The sequence below is a fragment of the Barbatula barbatula genome (assembly GCF_947034865.1).
Source record: "Barbatula barbatula genome assembly, chromosome: 3".
Taxonomy (NCBI): Eukaryota; Metazoa; Chordata; class Actinopteri; order Cypriniformes; family Nemacheilidae; genus Barbatula; species Barbatula barbatula.
Genome location: NC_136764.1, coordinates 29559421 through 29578660, shown reverse-complemented (window position 1 = coordinate 29578660; position 19240 = coordinate 29559421).

The window sequence follows — 19240 nt, the reverse complement described above, 5'->3', positions numbered from 1 at the left end:
GATGAGAATTTCAGTTTTGACAAAGAACACAGTTCATTACTGAAATGCTCTAGTTGAGCTGTTAGAAAGTCAGAAACAAGCTTTCTGAGCCGAAAACTGCATTTTGTGAAAAAAGGCATCAGTGGATGATGAGAAATTCAGTTTTGACAAAGAACACTGTTCATTACTGAAATGCTCTAGTTGAGATGTTAGAATGTCAGAAACATGCTTTCTGAGCTAAAAACTGCATTTTTTGACAAAGTGGATCAGTGGATGATGAGAAACTCAGTTTTGACAAAGAACACAGTTCATTACTGAAATGCTCTTGTTGAGCTGTTAGAATGTCAGAAACGAGCTTTCTGAGCTGAAAACTGCATTTTGTGACAAAGTGGATCAAAGGATGATGAGAAACTCAGTTTTGACAAAGAACACAGTTCATTACTGAAATGCTCTAGTTGAGCTGTTAGAATGTCAGAAACGAGCTTTCTGAGCTGAAAACAGCATTATGTGACAAAGTGCGTCAGTGGATGATGAGAAATTCAGTTTTGACAAAGAACACTGTTCATTACTGAAATGCTCTAGTTGAGCTGTTAGAATGTCAGAAACAAGCTTTCTGAGCTGAAAACTGCATTTTGTGAAAAAAGGCATCAGTGGATGATGAGAAATTCAATTTTGACAAAGACCACTGTTCATTACTAAAATGCTCTAATTGAGCTGTTAGAATATCAGAAACGAGCTTTCTGAGCTGAAAACTGCATTTTGTGACAAAGTGGATCAGAGGATGATGAGAAACTCAGTTTTGACAAAGAACACAGTTCATTACTGAAATGCTCTAGTTCAGCTGTTAGAATGTCAGAAACGAGCTTTCTGAGCTGAAAACTGCATTTTGTGACAAAGTGGATCAGAGGATGATGAGAAATTCAGTTTTGACAAAGAACACTGTTCATTACTAAAATGCTCTAATTGAGCTGTTAGAATGTCAGAAACAAGCTTTCTGAGCTGAAAACTGCATTATGTGACAAAGTGCATCAGTGGATGATGAGAAATTAAGTTTTGACAAAGAACACTGTTCATTACTAAAATGCTCTAATTGAGCTGTTAGAATGTCAGAAACAAGCTTTCTGAGCTGAAAACTGCATTTTGTGAAAAAAGGCATCAGTGGATGATGAGAAATTCAGTTTTGACAAAGAACACTGTTCATTACTGAAATGCTCTAGTTGAGCTGTTAGAATGTCAGAAACGAGCTTTCTGAGCTGAAAACTGAATTTTGTGAAAAAAGGCATCAGTGGATGATGAGAAATTCAGTTTTGACAAAGAACACTGTTCATTACTAAAATGCTCTAATTGAGCTGTTAGAATGTCAGAAACAAGCTTTCTGAGCTGAAAACTGCATTTTTTGACAAAGTGGATCAGTGGATGATGAGAAACTCAGTTTTGACAAAGAACACAGTTCATTACTGAAATGCTCTAGTTGAGCTGTTAGAATGTCAGAAACGAGCTTTCTGAGCTGAAAACTGCATTTTGTGACAAAGTGGATCAGAGGATGATGAGAAATTCAGTTTTGACAAAGAACACTGTTCATTACTAAAATGCTCTAGTTGAGCTGTTAGAATGTCAGAAACAAGCTTTCTGAGCTGAAAACTGCATTTTGTGACAAAGTGGATCAGAGGATGATGAGAAACTCAGTTTTGACAAAGAACACAGTTCATTACTGAAATGCTCTAGTTGAGCTGTTAGAATGTCAGAAACGAGCTTTCTGAGCTAAAAACTGCATTTTGTGAAAAAAGGCATCAGTGGATGATGAGAAATTCAGTTTTGACAAAGAACACTGTTCATTACTAAAATGCTCTAATTGAGCTGTTAGAATGTCAGAAACAAGCTTTCTGAGCTGAAAACTGCATTTTTTGACAAAGTGGATCAGTGGATGATGAGAAACTCAGTTTTGACAAAGAACACAGTTCATTACTGAAATGCTCTAGTTGAGCTGTTAGAATGTCAGAAACGAGCTTTCTGAGCTGAAAACTGCATTTTGTGACAAAGTGGATCAGAGGATGATGAGAAACTCAGTTTTGACAAAGAACACAGTTCATTACTGAAATGCTCTAGTTGAGCTGTTAGAATGTCAGAAACGAGCTTTCTGAGCTGAAAACTGCATTTTGTGACAAAGTGGATCAGAGGATGATGAGAAATTCAGTTTTGACAAAGAACACTGTTCATTACTGAAATGCTCTAGTTGAGCTGTTAGAATGTCAGAAACAAGCTTTCTGAGCTGAAAACTGCATTTTGTGAAAAAGGGCATCAGTGGATGATGAGAAATTCAATTTTGACAAAGAACACTGTTCATTACTGAAATGCTCTAGTTTAGCTGTTAGAATGTCAGAAACGAGCTTTCTGAGCTGAAAACTGCATTTTGTGACAAAGTGGATCAGAGGATGATGAGAAATTCAGTTTTGACAAAGAACACTGTTCATTACTAAAATGCTCTAATTGAGCTGTTAGAATGTCAGAAACAAGCTTTCTGAGCTGAAAACTGCATTATGTGACAAAGTGCATCAGTGGATGATGAGAAATTCAGTTTTGACAAAGAACACTGTTCATTACTGAAATGCTCTAGTTGAGCTGTTAGAATGTCAGAAACGAGCTTTCTGAGCTGAAAACTGCATTTTGTGAAAAAAGGCATCAGTGGATGATGAGAAATTCAGTTTTTACAAAGAACACTGTTCATTACTGAAATGCTGTAGTTGAGCTGTTAGAATGTCAGAAACGAGCTTTCTGAGCTGAAAACTGCATTTTGTGAAAAAAGGCATCAGTGGATGATGAGAAATTCAGTTTTGACAAAGAACACTGTTCATTATTAAAATGCTCTAATTGAGCTGTTAGAATGTCAGAAACAAGCTTTCTGAGCTGAAAACTGCATTTTGTGACAAAGTGAATCAGTGGATGATGAGAATGTCAGTTTTGACAAAGAACACTGTTCATTACTAAAATGCTCTAATTGACCTGTTAGAATGTCAGAAACAAGCTTTCTGAGCTGAGAACTGCATTTTGTGACAAAGTTCATCAGTGGATGATGAGAATGTCAGTTTTGACAAAGAACACTGTTCATTAATAAAATGCTCTAATTGAGCTGTTAGAATGTCAGAAACAATCTTTCTGAGCTGAGAAGTGCATTTTGTGACAAAGTGAATCAGTGGATGTGAGAATGTCAGTTTTGACTAAGAACACTGTTCATTACTAAAATGCTCCAATTGAGCTGTTAGAATGTCAGAAACAAGCTTTCTGAGCTGAGAAGTGCATTTTGTGACAAAGTTCATCAGTGGATGATGAGAATGTCAGTTTTGACAAAGAACACTGTTCATTACTAAAATGCTCTAATTGAGATGTTAGAATGTCAGAACAAGCTTTCTGAGCTGAGAACTGCATTTTGTGACAAAGTGAATCAGTGGATGATGAGAATGTCAGTTTTGACTAAGAACACTGTTCATTACTAAAATGCTCTAATTGAGCTGTTAGAATGTCAGAACAAGCTTTCTGAGCTGAGAACTGCATTTTGTGACAAAGTGAATCAGTGGATGATGAGAATGTCAGTTTTGACTAAGAACACTGTTCATTACTAAAATGCTCCAATTGAGCTGTTAGAATGTCAGAAACAAGCTTTCTGAGCTGAGAAGTGCATTTTGTGACAAAGTTCATCAGTGGATGATGAGAATGTCAGTTTTGACAAAGAACACTGTTCATTACTAAAATGCTCTAATTGAGCTGTTAGAATGTCAGAAACAAGCTTTCTGAGCTGACAAATGCATTTTGTGACAAAGTTCATCAGTGGATGATGAGAATGTCAGTTTTGACAAAGAACACTGTTCATTACTAAAATGCTCTAATTGAGCTGTTAGAATGTCAGAAACAAGCTTTCTGAGCTGAAAACTGCATTTTGTGACAAAGTGGATCAGAGGATGATGAGAAACTCAGTTTTGACAAAGAACACAGTTCATTACTGAAATGCTCTAGTTGAGCTGTTAGAATGTCAGAAACGAGCTTTCTGAGCTGAAAACTGCATTTTGTGACAAAGTGGATCAGAGGATGATGAGAAATTCAGTTTTGACAAAGAACACTGTTCATTACTGAAATGCTCTAGTTGAGCTGTTAGAATGTCAGAAACAAGCTTTCTGAGCTGAAAACTGCATTATGTGAAAAAGGGCATCAGTGGATGATGAGAAATTCAGTTTTGACAAAGAACACTGTTCATTACTGAAATGCTCTAGTTGAGCTGTTAGAATGTCAGAAACAAGCTTTCTGAGCTGAAAACTGCATTTTTTGACAAAGTGGATCAGTGGATGATGAGAAACTCAGTTTTGACAAAGAACACAGTTCATTACTGAAATGCTCTAGTTGAGCTGTTAGAATGTCAGAAACGAGCTTTCTGAGCTGAAAACTGCATTTTGTGACAAAGTGGATCAGAGGATGATGAGAAACTCAGTTTTGACAAAGAACACAGTTCATTACTGAAATGCTCTAGTTGAGCTGTTAGAATGTCAGAAACAAGCTTTCTGAGCTGAAAACTACATTTTGTGAAAAAAGGCATCAGTGGATGATTAGAATGTCAGTTTTGACAAAGAACACTGTTCATTACTAAAATGCTCTAACTGAGCTGTTAGAATGTCAGAAACAAGCTTTCTGAGCTGAAAACTGCATTATGTGACAAAGTGCATCAGTGGATGATGAGAAATTCAGTTTTGACAAAGAACACTGTTCATTACTAAAATGCTCTAGTTGAGCTGTTAGAATGTCAGAAACAAGCTTTCTGAGCTGAAAACTGCATTTTGTGACAAAGTGGATCAGAGGATGATGAGAAACTCAGTTTTGACAAAGAACACAGTTCATTACTGAAATGCTCTAGTTGAGCTGTTAGAATGTCAGAAACGAGCTTTCTGAGCTGAAAACTGCATTTTGTGACAAAGTGGATCAGAGGATGATGAGAAATTCAGTTTTGACAAAGATCACTGTTCATTACTGAAATGCTCTAGTTGAGCTGTTAGAATGTCAGAAACAAGCTTTCTGAGCTGAAAACTGCATTTTGTGAAAAAGGGCATCAGTGGATGATGAGAAATTCAGTTTTGACAAAGAACACTGTTCATTACTGAAATGCTCTAGTTGAGCTGTTAGAATGTCAGAAACGAGCTTTCTGAGCTGAAAACTGCATTTTGTGACAAAGTGGATCAGAGGATGATGAGAAATTCAGTTTTGACAAAGAACACTGTTCATTACTAAAATGCTCTAATTGAGCTGTTAGAATGTCAGAAACAAGCTTTCTGAGCTGAAAACTGCATTATGTGACAAAGTGCATCAGTGGATGAGAAATTCAGTTTTGACAAAGAACACAGTTCATTACTGAAATGCTCTAGTTGTGTCACGGATGTGTTAGAGAGAACCCAATTGCAGGCAGCGAAACGGTTATGACGGGGTTAACAAGGACTTTAATATAAACAGAAAACAGGAACAAAACAAAAACCCACGAGGGGGTGACAACAGGGTACACAATAAACTGAACTAACTACAGACTAAACACTTGACAAGAATTACAACTACAAAACACTCACACTGACTAGACTAACAACTCAAAGACATAACTCAAAGACATGGCATAGCATAAAGCATTAAGCATGAAATAGTAAGGCATACCAGTACACTAGATGCAACGAACGAGCACAGGACAATGAACACGAGGATGTTTTAAAGGGAGACAGACAAAGGATAATAAACAAGGGTCAGGTGCGGGTACTGAAACACTCAGGGAAGGTTAACGAGGAAACGAGATGGCGGGAAACACTGACGAGACACGAGAAAGCACATGGCTTTCTCACACAAAACCTAAGGCTATGCCATGACTCCGCTGCAAGACCAAGAATAAACATGACATGATAGCAGAATCATGACATAAGCCCCCCCTTAAATGAACACCTCCAGGTGTTCATCAAGGGGTAGACTGACAAGACAGGGCAGACTGGGACAACGACAAGACAAAGCAAAACATTGTAAACAAGATTAGGGGCAGACAAGAGTATATAACAAAAGGGTTGGGGTGACATAATAAAAACAACAAACAAGGGAGGGGGGGAGGGGGAACAACAAAGTTCATGGGGGGTTGACTTGAGTCCATGGGGGGAACACCTGAGTTCATGGGGGGAAGTCCAAAGGGAGTGGGACATTGGGGAACGGTTTTTGTCCCTCGCACTCGGAAGCGCGGAGTCCCAGGGGACTTAGGGGACACCCTGGGGGGCGGCGCTCGAGAGCGCGAAGTCCCAGTGGCCCTAGGAGTGGCCGGCAGGGCAGGACTTGACGCCGGCTGGAAGGCCGGCAGGGCAGGACTTGACGCCGGCAGGAAGGCCGGCAGGGCAGGACTTGACGCCGGCATGAAGGCCGGCAGGGCAGGACTTGACGCCGGCAGGAAGGCCGGCAGGGCAGGACTTGACGCCGGCAGGAAGGCCGGCAGGGCAGGACTTGACGCCGGCAGGAAGGCCGGCAGGGCAGGACTTGACGCCGGCAGGAAGGCCGGCAGGGCAGGACTTGACGCCGGCTGGAAGGCCGGCAGGGCAGGACTTGACGCCGGCTGGAAGGCCGGCAGGGCAGGACTTGACGCCGGCAGGAAGGCCGGCAGGGCAGGACTTGACGCCGGCTGGAAGGCCGGCAGGGCAGGACTTGACGCCGGCTGGAAGGCCGGCAGGGCAGGACTTGACGCCGGCTGGAAGGCCGGCAGGGCAGGACTTGACCTTGGGGTGGGTGGACTTGGGACCACCGGACTTGACGGGACCACCGGACTTGACGGGACCACCGGACTTGACGGGACCACCGGACTTGACGGGACCACCGGACTTGACGGGACCACCGGACTTGACGGGACCACCGGACTTGACGGGACCACCGGACTTGACGGGACCACCGGACTTGACGTCTGGGCAGGATTGGACTGGGCACTGTACACGGGCTGCAGCGCCATCTGGGCTTGCTTCCGTGCCCTCATCTTTTGCCTCTTCCTTCTCAAACGGGCCACCCGTCCGGTGGTTGGCTGAAGGAAGGAGACGAAGGGCAGGTCTGGCTCCGGATTGGAGGCCTCCGAAGAGGACCCCCAGGATTCACGCCTTCCCCGTTTGCCACCCAGGCTGACTACGGGTGGGGAGGCTGAAGGTGGTGGAGCAGAGGGTGTGGGGATGCCCAGAACCCCAACCTGCAGGCCGCGACCCGAGGAGTCAGCGGACATCGTCCCCGAATCTCCCCCTACCCACTCGCCGCGGATGCAGCCAGGCGGAACATGAGCCGCGGAGCTCGAGCCGGGCGGAGCCGAGTCCCCCGGGGCGGCGACAGTCAGGACGCAATCCTCCGGGACGCTAGCCAATGGGGCGGGTACCCCGACTGGCACTCTGGCCTCGTCCCGGTTGATCACGAACCTGACCATATCGTCGAATCCCAGGGGCTTAAGCATCCTCTTCTCCGATGGCGTGAGACGGTTGGTGAGGCAGCCATCAAAGATCACCTTTAATTCTGCATCACCGAACTCCGTATCCCTCGCCACCGAAGAAAATGCCCTGGCGAACTCCCGCGTCCCATGATCCCCCTGACGGAACCCAAACAGCAAGTGGGCAAGGCGAGATCGCAGGAACGATGCTGAGCTGTCCATGCTGCTGCTGCCTACTGGGTTCAGTTCTGGCTCGTTCGTTCTGTCACGGATGTGTTAGAGAGAACCCAATTGCAGGCAGCGAAACGGTTATGACGGGGTTAACAAGGACTTTAATATAAACAGAAAACAGGAACAAAACAAAAACCCACGAGGGGGTGACAACAGGGTACACAATAAACTGAACTAACTACAGACTAAACACTTGACAAGAATTACAACTACAAAACACTCACACTGACTAGACTAACAACTCAAAGACATAACTCAAAGACATGGCATAGCATAAAGCATTAAGCATGAAATAGTAAGGCATACCAGTACACTAGATGCAACGAACGAGCACAGGACAATGAACACGAGGATGTTTTAAAGGGAGACAGACAAAGGATAATAAACAAGGGTCAGGTGCGGGTACTGAAACACTCAGGGAAGGTTAACGAGGAAACGAGATGGCGGGAAACACTGACGAGACACGAGAAAGCACATGGCTTTCTCACACAAAACCTAAGGCTATGCCATGACTCCGCTGCAAGACCAAGAATAAACATGACATGATAGCAGAATCATGACAAGTTGAGCTGTTAGAATGTCAGAAACGAGCTTTCTGAGCTGAAAACTGCATTTTGTGAAAAAAGGCATCAGTGGATGATGAGAAATTCAGTTTTGACAAAGAACACTGTTCATTACTGAAATGCTGTAGTTGAGCTGTTAGAATGTCAGAAACGAGCTTTCTGAGCTGAAAACTGCATTTTGTGAAAAAAGGCATCAGTGGATGATGAGAAATTCAGTTTTGACAAAGAACACTGTTCATTATTAAAATGCTCTAATTGAGCTGTTAGAATGTCAGAAACAAGCTTTCTGAGCTGAAAACTGCATTTTGTGACAAAGTGAATCAGTGGATGATGAGAATGTCAGTTTTGACAAAGAACACTGTTCATTACTAAAATGCTCTAATTGACCTGTTAGAATGTCAGAAACAAGTTTTCTGAGCTGAGAACTGCATTTTGTGACAAAGTTCATCAGTGGATGATGAGAATGTCAGTTTTGACAAAGAACACTGTTCATTAATAAAATGCTCTAATTGAGCTGTTAGAATGTCAGAAACAATCTTTCTGAGCTGAGAAGTGCATTTTGTGACAAAGTGAATCAGTGGATGTGAGAATGTCAGTTTTGACTAAGAACACTGTTCATTACTAAAATGTTCCAATTGAGCTGTTAGAATGTCAGAAACAAGCTTTCTGAGCTGAGAAGTGCATTTTGTGACAAAGTTCATCAGTGGATGATGAGAATGTCAGTTTTGACAAAGAACACTGTTCATTACTAAAATGCTCTAATTGAGCTGTTAGAATGTCAGAAACAAGCTTTCTGAGCTGAGAACTGCATTTTGTGACAAAGTGAATCAGTGGATGATGAGAATGTCAGTTTTGACTAAGAACACTGTTCATTACTAAAATGCTCTAATTGAGCTGTTAGAATGTCAGAAATAAGCTTTCTGAGCTGAAACCTGCATTTTGTGACAAATTGAATCAGTGGATGATGAGAATGTCAGTTTTGACAAAGAACACTGTTCATTACTAAAATGCTCTAATTGACCTGTTAGAATGTCAGAAACAGGCTTTCTGAGCTGAGAACTGCATTTTGTGACAAAGTTCATCAGTGGATGATGAGAATGTCAGTTTTGACAAAGAACACTGTTCATTACTAAAATGCTCTAATTGAGCTGTTAGAATGTCAGAACAAGCTTTCTGAGCTGAGAACTGTATTTTGTGACAAAGTGAATCAGTGGATGATGAGAATGTCAGTTTTGACTAAGAACACTGTTCAATACTAAAATGCTCCAATTGAGCTGTTAGAATGTCAGAAACAAGCTTTCTGAGCTGAGAAGTGCATTTTGTGACAAAGTTCATCAGTGGATGATGAGAATGTCAGTTTTGACAAAGAACACTGTTCATTACTAAAATGCTCTAATTGAGCTGTTAGAATGTCAGAAACAAGCTTTCTGAGCTGAAAACTGCATTATGTGACAAAGTTCATCAGTGGATGATGAGAATGTCAGTTTTGACAAAGAACACTGTTCATTACTAAAATGCTCTAATTGAGCTGTTAGAATGTCAGAAACAAGCTTTCTGAGCTGAAAACTGCATTTTTTGACAAAGTGGATCAGTGGATGATGAGAAACTCAGTTTTGACAAAGAACACAGTTCATTACTGAAATGCTCTAGTTGAGCTGTTAGAATGTCAGAAACGAGCTTTCTGAGCTGAAAACTGCATTTTGTGACAAAGTGGATCAGAGGATGATGAGAAACTCAGTTTTGACAAAGAACACAGTTCATTACTGAAATGCTCTAGTTGAGCTGTTAGAATGTCAGAAACAAGCTTTCTGAGCTGAAAACTACATTTTGTGAAAAAAGGCATCAGTGGATGATTAGAATGTCAGTTTTGACAAAGAACACTGTTCATTACTAAAATGCTCTAACTGAGCTGTTAGAATGTCAGAAACAAGCTTTCTGAGCTGAAAACTGCATTATGTGACAAAGTGCATCAGTGGATGATGAGAAATTCAGTTTTGACAAAGAACACTGTTCATTACTGAAATGCTCTAGTTGAGCTGTTAGAATGTCAGAAACAAGCTTTCTGAGCTGAAAACTGCATTTTGTGACAAAGTGGATCAGAGGATGATGAGAAACTCAGTTTTGACAAAGAACACAGTTCATTACTGAAATGCTCTAGTTGAGCTGTTAGAATGTCAGAAACAAGCTTTCTGAGCTGAAAACTGCATTTTGTGAAAAAGGGCATCAGTGGATGATGAGAAATTCAGTTTTGACAAAGAACACTGTTCATTACTGAAATGCTCTAGTTGAGCTGTTAGAATGTCAGAAACAAGCTTTCTGAGCTGAAAACTGCATTTTTTGACAAAGTGGATCAGTAGATGATGAGAAACTCAGTTTTGACAAAGAACACAGTTCATTACTGAAATGCTCTAGTTGAGCTGTTAGAATGTCAGAAACAAGCTTTCTGAGCTGAAAACTACATTTTGTGAAAAAAGGCATCAGTGGATGATTAGAATGTCAGTTTTGACAAAGAACACTGTTCATTACTAAAATGCTCTAACTGAGCTGTTAGAATGTCAGAAACAAGCTTTCTGAGCTGAAAACTGCATTATGTGACAAAGTGCATCAGTGGATGATGAGAAATTCAGTTTTGACAAAGAACACTGTTCATTACTAAAATGCTCTAGTTGAGCTGTTAGAATGTCAGAAACAAGCTTTCTGAGCTGAAAACTGCATTTTGTGACAAAGTGGATCAGAGGATGATGAGAAACTCAGTTTTGACAAAGAACACAGTTCATTACTGAAATGCTCTAGTTGAGCTGTTAGAATGTCAGAAACGAGCTTTCTGAGCTGAAAACTGCATTTTGTGACAAAGTGGATCAGAGGATGATGAGAAATTCAGTTTTGACAAAGAACACTGTTCATTACTGAAATGCTCTAGTTGAGCTGTCAGAATGTCAGAAACAAGCTTTCTGAGCTGAAAACTGCATTTTGTGAAAAAGGGCATCAGTGGATGATGAGAAATTCAGTTTTGACAAAGAACACTGTTCATTACTGAAATGCTCTAGTTGAGCTGTTAGAATGTCAGAAACAAGCTTTCTGAGCTGAAAACTGCATTTTTTGACAAAGTGGATCAGTGGATGATGAGAAACTCAGTTTTGACAAAGAACACAGTTCATTACTGAAATGCTCTAGTTGAGCTGTTAGAATGTCAGAAACGAGCTTTCTGAGCTGAAAACTGCATTTTGTGACAAAGTGGATCAGAGGATGATGAGAAACTCAGTTTTGACAAAGAACACAGTTCATTACTGAAATGCTCTAGTTGAGCTGTTAGAATGTCAGAAACAAGCTTTCTGAGCTGAAAACTACATTTTGTGAAAAAAGGCATCAGTGGATGATTAGAATGTCAGTTTTGACAAAGAACACTGTTCATTACTAAAATGCTCTAACTGAGCTGTTAGAATGTCAGAAACAAGCTTTCTGAGCTGAAAACTGCATTATGTGACAAAGTGCATCAGTGGATGATGAGAAATTCAGTTTTGACAAAGAACACTGTTCATTACTAAAATGCTCTAGTTGAGCTGTTAGAATGTCACAAACAAGCTTTCTGAGCTGAAAACTACATTTTGTGACAAAGTGGATCAGAGGATGATGAGAAACTCAGTTTTGACAAAGAACACAGTTCATTACTGAAATGCTCTAGTTGAGCTGTTAGAATGTCAGAAACGAGCTTTCTGAGCTGAAAACTGCATTTTGTGACAAAGTGGATCAGAGGATGATGAGAAATTCAGTTTTGACAAAGAACACTGTTCATTACTGAAATGCTCTAGTTGAGCTGTTAGAATGTCAGAAACAAGCTTTCTGAGCTGAAAACTGCATTATGTGACAAAGTGCATCAGTGGATGATGAGAAATTCAGTTTTGACAAAGAACACTGTTCATTACTAAAATGCTCTAGTTGAGCTGTTAGAATGTCAGAAACAAGCTTTCTGAGCTGAAAACTGCATTTTGTGACAAAGTGGATCAGAGGATGATGAGAAACTAAGTTTTGACAAAGAACACAGTTCATTACTGAAATGCTCTAGTTGAGCTGTTAGAATGTCAGAAACGAGCTTTCTGAGCTGAAAACTGCATTTTGTGACGTAGTGGATCAGAGGATGATGAGAAATTCAGTTTTGACAAAGAACACTGTTCATTACTGAAATGCTCTAGTTGAGCTGTTAGAATGTCAGAAACAAGCTTTCTGAGCTGAAAACTGCATTTTGTGAAAAAGGGCATCAGTGGATGATGAGAAATTCAGTTTTGACAAAGAACACTGTTCATTACTGAAATGCTCTAGTTGAGCTGTTAGAATGTCAGAAACGAGCTTTCTGAGCTGAAAACTGCATTTTGTGAAAAAAGGCATCAGTGGATGATGAGAAATTCAGTTTTGACAAAGAACACTGTTCATTATTAAAATGCTCTAATTGAGCTGTTAGAATGTCAGAAACAAGCTTTCTGAGCTGAAAACTGCATTTTGTGACAAAGTGAATCAGTGGATGATGAGAATGTCAGTTTTGACAAAGAACACTGTTCATTACTAAAATGCTCTAATTGACCTGTTAGAATGTCAGAAACAAGCTTTCTTAGCTGAGAACTGCATTTTGTGACAAAGTTCATCAGTGGATGATGAGAATGTCAGTTTTGACAAAGAACACTGTTCATTAATAAAATGCTCTAATTGAGCTGTTAGAATGTCAGAAACAATCTTTCTGAGCTGAGAAGTGCATTTTGTGACAAAGTGAATCAGTGGATGTGAGAATGTCAGTTTTGACTAAGAACACTGTTCATTACTAAAATGCTCCAATTGAGCTGTTAGAATGTCAGAAACAAGCTTTCTGAGCTGAGAAGTGCATTTTGTGACAAAGTTCATCAGTGGATGATGAGAATGTCAGTTTTGACAAAGAACACTGTTCATTACTAAAATGCTCTAATTGAGCTGTTAGAATGTCAGAAACAAGCTTTCTGAGCTGACAAATGCATTTTGTGACAAAGTTCATCAGTGGATGATGAGAATGTCAGTTTTGACAAAGAACACTGTTCATTACTAAAATGCTCTAATTGAGCTGTTAGAATGTCAGAAACAAGCTTTCTGAGCTGAAAACTGCATTTTTTGACAAAGTGGATCAGTGGATGATGAGAAACTCAGTTTTGACAAAGAACACAGTTCATTACTGAAATGATCTAGTTGAGCTGTTAGAATGTCAGAAACGAGCTTTCTGAGCTGAAAACTGCATTTTGTGACAAAGTGGATCAGAGGATGATGAGAAACGTCTCAGGTTACGACTGTAACCGTAGTTCCCTGAGACAGGGAACGAGACACTGCGTCAATGTTGACACTTTGGGGAACGCCAGCAGCGTGACGCATCTGAATACGTTGTGTGAAACTAATCTCGCGACTTATCGTCGCGCCGCGATTTATCGTCGCGCCGCGATGACGTCACTATGACGTCACGAGTGACGCGCGGCACCGGAAGGTATAAATAGGAAGCGGACGCAATGCAAATCAGCTTCTGCAAAAATTATTGAAGCAAATGCTCCAGGCACAGGGAGTTATGGCACAACGACGCAGTGTCTCGTTCCCTGTCTCAGGGAACTACGGTTACAGTCGTAACCTGAGACGTTCCCTTTCGAGGGAACTCTACACTGCGTCAATGTTGACACTTTGGGGAACGAAATGCCCACTACGCCATAATGCATTGTGTCTGTCCAAGTGTGAAGGTGTCCACGCACATCTCAGGACAAAAGTGCCTGGGTTCCAGGTAAAGAAAAGAGGTCCAGTTTGTAGTACCATATAAACATCCCGCATAGACGCCCGACAGAAGGGCCCGCGAGGAAGCCATACTCCGAGTTGAATGTGCCCTTACTAGCAGAGGTGAAGGTATTCCACGCACCTCGTAAGCTAAAGAAATTGCCTCTACCATCCATTTACAAATGGGCTGCTTAGAGGTTGGTTGACCTCTGTTACGAGGTCCAAAACAGACCAACAGTCGGTTAGAATTTCGTCATAAAGAAGACCTGCACATATTCTTCTAACGCCCAGACAGGGCATGACAATTATTACCTTCGGTTATCCGCTATCTCGTGAGGTGGAGGATGAAAAGCCTGGAGCTAACTCCAAACAAGATTGAGAAGCTGATAAAGCTTGAAGGTCGCCTACCCTCCAAAGAGAGGTAATGACTACCAGACAGGCTAGCTTGAGGGATAAATGAATGTCCCAGCTAGACTCAATGGCCTTAAAAGGCATCTGGGAAAGCCCTTCTAGAATCACAGTCTAGAGCAGGAACTTTCACCTAAGATGAAGGCCTCATCCTCATGGTTCCATGCAGGAACCGAACAGCTAAGGGATGTCTCCCCAGAGAACCCTCGGGTATAGGGGGTGACAGGCCGAGATAGCTGCCACATACACTTTAATGTATGTCGGACTCTTTCTAGAAGTCCTGGGAGCAGAGCGATCGGAGGGAAAGCTTACAGATGCCGTTGTGGCAATGTCTGTACCAGGGCGTCCAGTCACAACGGAGCTGGGCGTGTAAATGAAGACCACAGAGGACAATGAAACGTCTCTTGGGACGCAAACAGGTCGATGGAGTCTCCTCTCCCCCGGGCCTCAACCCCTGCCTTGACAGCGTGTCTGCTCCCACATTCTGGACTCCAGGGATGTACACTGCCCTGAGCGATGTAAACTTCTCCTGGGCCCATAGGAGAACCTAGTGCGCCAGTCTGCAGAGAGGGCGTAGTCTCAGGCCCCCTTGAAGATTTATGTAAGAGAACTATCGTATTCTGTTGATAAGAACATGATGGCCTCTAAGGACTGGAAGGAAGTACCTCAGTACTTGTAGTACAGCTAATCTCCAGGCAATATTTGTGCAGTTGGTGATGCTGCACTCCAATTTCAACCCTTGATTGAGAAACCAAGGATTCTTCCATATAACCAGGAAACGAAGGCATCTGCGCGTTAACCTGATCATACAGAACGGGTTACCTCTCGAGGAAAACCTTTTGCCTTTTAGCCACCACTGTAAAGATCTCATGTGCAGGAGGCCAAAGGAATCACGTTGGACGCTGCTGCCATTAGACCAAAAAATTCACAGAAATGCTTGACAGTGTAAGCATGACCTTACTTGATCCTGGACACTGCTGTCAGGATCTATTCGACACGTGCAGGGGACAATCGTGCCTGCATCGTGACCGAATCCTATACTACCTCTATTGAGGAATTTAGTTGCTCTTTTTGGCATTGAGCCGTAACCCCCCACGCTTCATATGGTCGAGAACGAGATCTCAATGTCGAATCGCCATATTGTGAAACTGAACTAATATTAACCAGTTGTCTATGTAATTTAGTATATGGATCCCTTGAAGTCTCAATGGAGCAAGGGCTGAATCCATGCATTTTGTGAAGGTGCGTGAGGAAAGAACAAGGCCGTATGGAAGAACTCGATATAGGTAAGCTTTGCCCCCGAAAGCAAACCTGAGAAACTTCCGATATTGAGGAAGGATAAGAGTGTGGAAGTATGCAAATTTCAGCACTATTGTGGTTAACCAGTCTTCTGATCTGATTCCGGCCACAATAATAGGGACAGTGAGTATCTTGAGCTTGTATCTCTTCAGATTTGTTGAGATTTCTCAGATATAAAAATGGGCCTCAGCCCTCCATCCTTCTTCCGACTGTGAAGTACCGGCTGTTTAAAGCCGATCTGACTCTCATGGGGGGGAACATATTCTATGGCCCCTTTCACCAAGAGAGACAACTCTTACCCTTCTACTACCCCATTAGAATTTGTAAAGCTTTCTCCACTCGTGGAGAAAGGTATGCTAAGGGGTCAACCTTTCGACATTGATGTCGGTTGTGTGAAGCCCGATGCCCTGAAGCGGCTGACCGGCAGGGGATGGTCGGACTGTTGATTTTATTTGCAGATTCACTAGGTCTACAGCATCTTCGGGTAGACTCTGATGATTCCATGTAATAGAAACGGACGTGCCCCGAAACGTCTTGGACGGCGGGGTTAACGTAAAGATTTTCTGAGGACTTCTTGGAAGGATCGAACTTTTCAGTCCTCCAAGAGGAGCCGCCCTCGGATGTCCTGAAAACACATCAGGACCTCTTTGCAGCAGCCTTCCGGTTTGAGACGATGACTGTTCTCAGATCCGGCTTCGCCTGCCTAGCAGGTTTAGGAGGTTGCTGCCTCGACCCCCAAGCTCTCTGAGGGGGGGTTCGAGTAGCTACACTCTGCTTCTGCTGCTGCCTATATGAGGAGCTTGCAGATGGCTGGGGCTGTCCTTGGACTGCAGACCCCTGGGGATAAGAGCGGAGAGGTAAATATTTATGAAACGCAGCAGCCTGGCGTTTTGTCTCCTGGAAACGGTCAACAACTGTCTCGACCGCACCACCAAAGAGGCCTTCCGAGGAGAGAGGTGCATCAAGCAGCACAGTTTTATCTCTCTCCTTAATGCCTGACAGATTTACCCACAGGTGTCTCTCTGTGGCTACCAGTGCTGACATGGAGCGCCCAACAGCTTGGGCTGTCTCCTTAGTGGCCCGAAGAGTAAGATCTGCTGCTGTTCTCAACTCGTTGAGCAGACTTGGATCTATTACCTCGCCCTCTTTAATATCCCCCAGCAAGTCGGCCTGGTATGCCTGCAATAGACCCATGGTGTGTAGGCATGATCCAGCCCGACCTGAAGCCATATATGCCTTGCCTACCAAATTAGATGTCACTCTACATGGTTTGGAGGGCAATGTCGGGGATTTCAAAGATGATGCCGAATCTGGTGAAAGATACACGGCCAACGTATCTTCTACCCTTGGCATCATGCCATACCCCTTATCTCTAGCCCCTAACACATTCGAAAAATTCGTGGATGTGGAAGAAATGCGAGAAGAGTATGGTTTTTTCCACGATTTGGACACCTCTGAGTGTAAATCGGGGAAAAAAGGCAACCCCCGACGCTGAGGTTGTATCCGTTTTTCCAAGAATCTTTCATCCAATTTACTGACAGACAAAACTTCTTGTTGCTCTGTGGGCCAGTCAATGCCAAGTCTGGCTACCGCCCGGCCAACAACCTCTAACAGCTCCTCATACCCAGGGGAAAGGGGAATTTCATTGGGCTCATCTATGTCCCGTGCATGAAAACCAACACTCTCTAACTCCTCAGAGCTAGAGCAGTGCGTTGGGCTTCTGGATGGGGCGGGAGAAGCCGCCATGCGGGCTCCCGTATCCCTTCCAGAGGCAATGGAACTGGTGGGTTGAGAAAAGGCCGAAGCCGTCTCAACACCCTCATAAACATCCATCTGCGAGCCCCACGAACGGAGACGCCGCGCTGCCTCGGCAGTAGCGGGTCCCGATCCGTGAGGCTGGCGAATTTTGCCTGACTCATCAAACAAAGCAGCACGAGAGTTGAGTGTTTTTAGTGATAGCCACAAACAATGTTCACAGGGATCCCCCTTAAGAGCTGCCTTAGCATGCTCAAATCCCAAACACTCAACACAGAGTTCATGTGTATCCCCACCCGTAATAAAACGAGGACAAGGGGAAACACATGGCTTAAAGGTCTTTTGTCTACTCATTTCTAATAAAGTTTTCAATAAACAATCTAGACAACGTCGTAAACAAACAGACAATAAACTTCACACACACAGAGCGCTTTGCTGAAATGGCAGAAGCTGATTTGCATTGCGTCCGCTTCCTATTTATACCTTCCGGTGCCGCGCGTCACTCGTGACGTCATAGTGACGTCATCGCGGCGCGACGATAAGTCGCGAGATTAGTTTCACACAACGTATTCAGATGCGTCACGCTGCTGGCGTTCCCCAAAGTGTCAACATTGACGCAGTGTAGAGTTCCCTCGAAAGGGAACTCAGTTTTGACAAAGAACACAGTTCATTACTGAAATGCTCTAGTTGAGCTGTTAGAATGTCAGAAACAAGCTTTCTGAGCTGAAAACTACATTTTGTGAAAAAAGGCATCAGTGGATGATTAGAATGTCAGTTTTGACAAAGAACACTGTTCATTACTAAAATGCTCTAACTGAGCTGTTAGAATGTCAGAAACAAGCTTTCTGAGCTGAAAACTGCATTATGTGACAAAGTGCATCAGTGGATGATGAGAAATTCAGTTTTGACAAAGAACACTGTTCATTACTAAAATGCTCTAGTTGAGCTGTTAGAATGTCAGAAACAAGCTTTCTGAGCTGAAAACTGCATTTTGTGACAAAGTGGATCAGAGGATGATGAGAAACTCAGTTTTGACAAAGAACACAGTTCATTACTGAAATGCTCTAGTTGAGCTGTTAGAATGTCAGAAACGAGCTTTCTGAGCTGAAAACTGGATTTTGTGACAAAGTGGATCAGAGGATGATGAGAAATTCAGTTTTGACAAAGAACACTGTTCATTACTGAAATGCTCTAGTTGAGCTGTTAGAATGTCAGAAACAAGCTTTCTGAGCTGAAAACTGCATTTTGTGAAAAAGGGCATCAGTGGATGATGAGAAATTCAGTTTTGACAAAGAACACTGTTCATTACTGAAATGCTCTAGTTGAGCTGTTAGAATGTCAGAAACAAGCTTTCTGAGCTGAAAACTGCATTTTTTGACAAAGTGGATCAGTGGATGATGAGAAACTCAGTTTTGACAAAGAACACAGTTCATTACTGAAATGCTCTAGTTGAGCTGTTAGAATGTCAGAAACGAGCTTTCTGAGCTGAAAACTGCATTTTGTGACAAAGTGGATCAGAGGATGATGAGAAACTCAGTTTTGACAAAGAACACAGTTCATTACTGAAATGCTCTAGTTGAGCTGTTAGAATGTCAGAAACAAGCTTTCTGAGCTGAAAACTACATTTTGTGAAAAAAGGCATCAGTGGATGATTAGAATGTCAGTTTTGACAAAGAACACTGTTCATTACTAAAATGCTCTAACTGAGCTGTTAGAATGTCAGAAACAAGCTTTCTGAGCTGAAAACTGCATTATGTGACAAAGTGCATCAGTGGATGATGAGAAA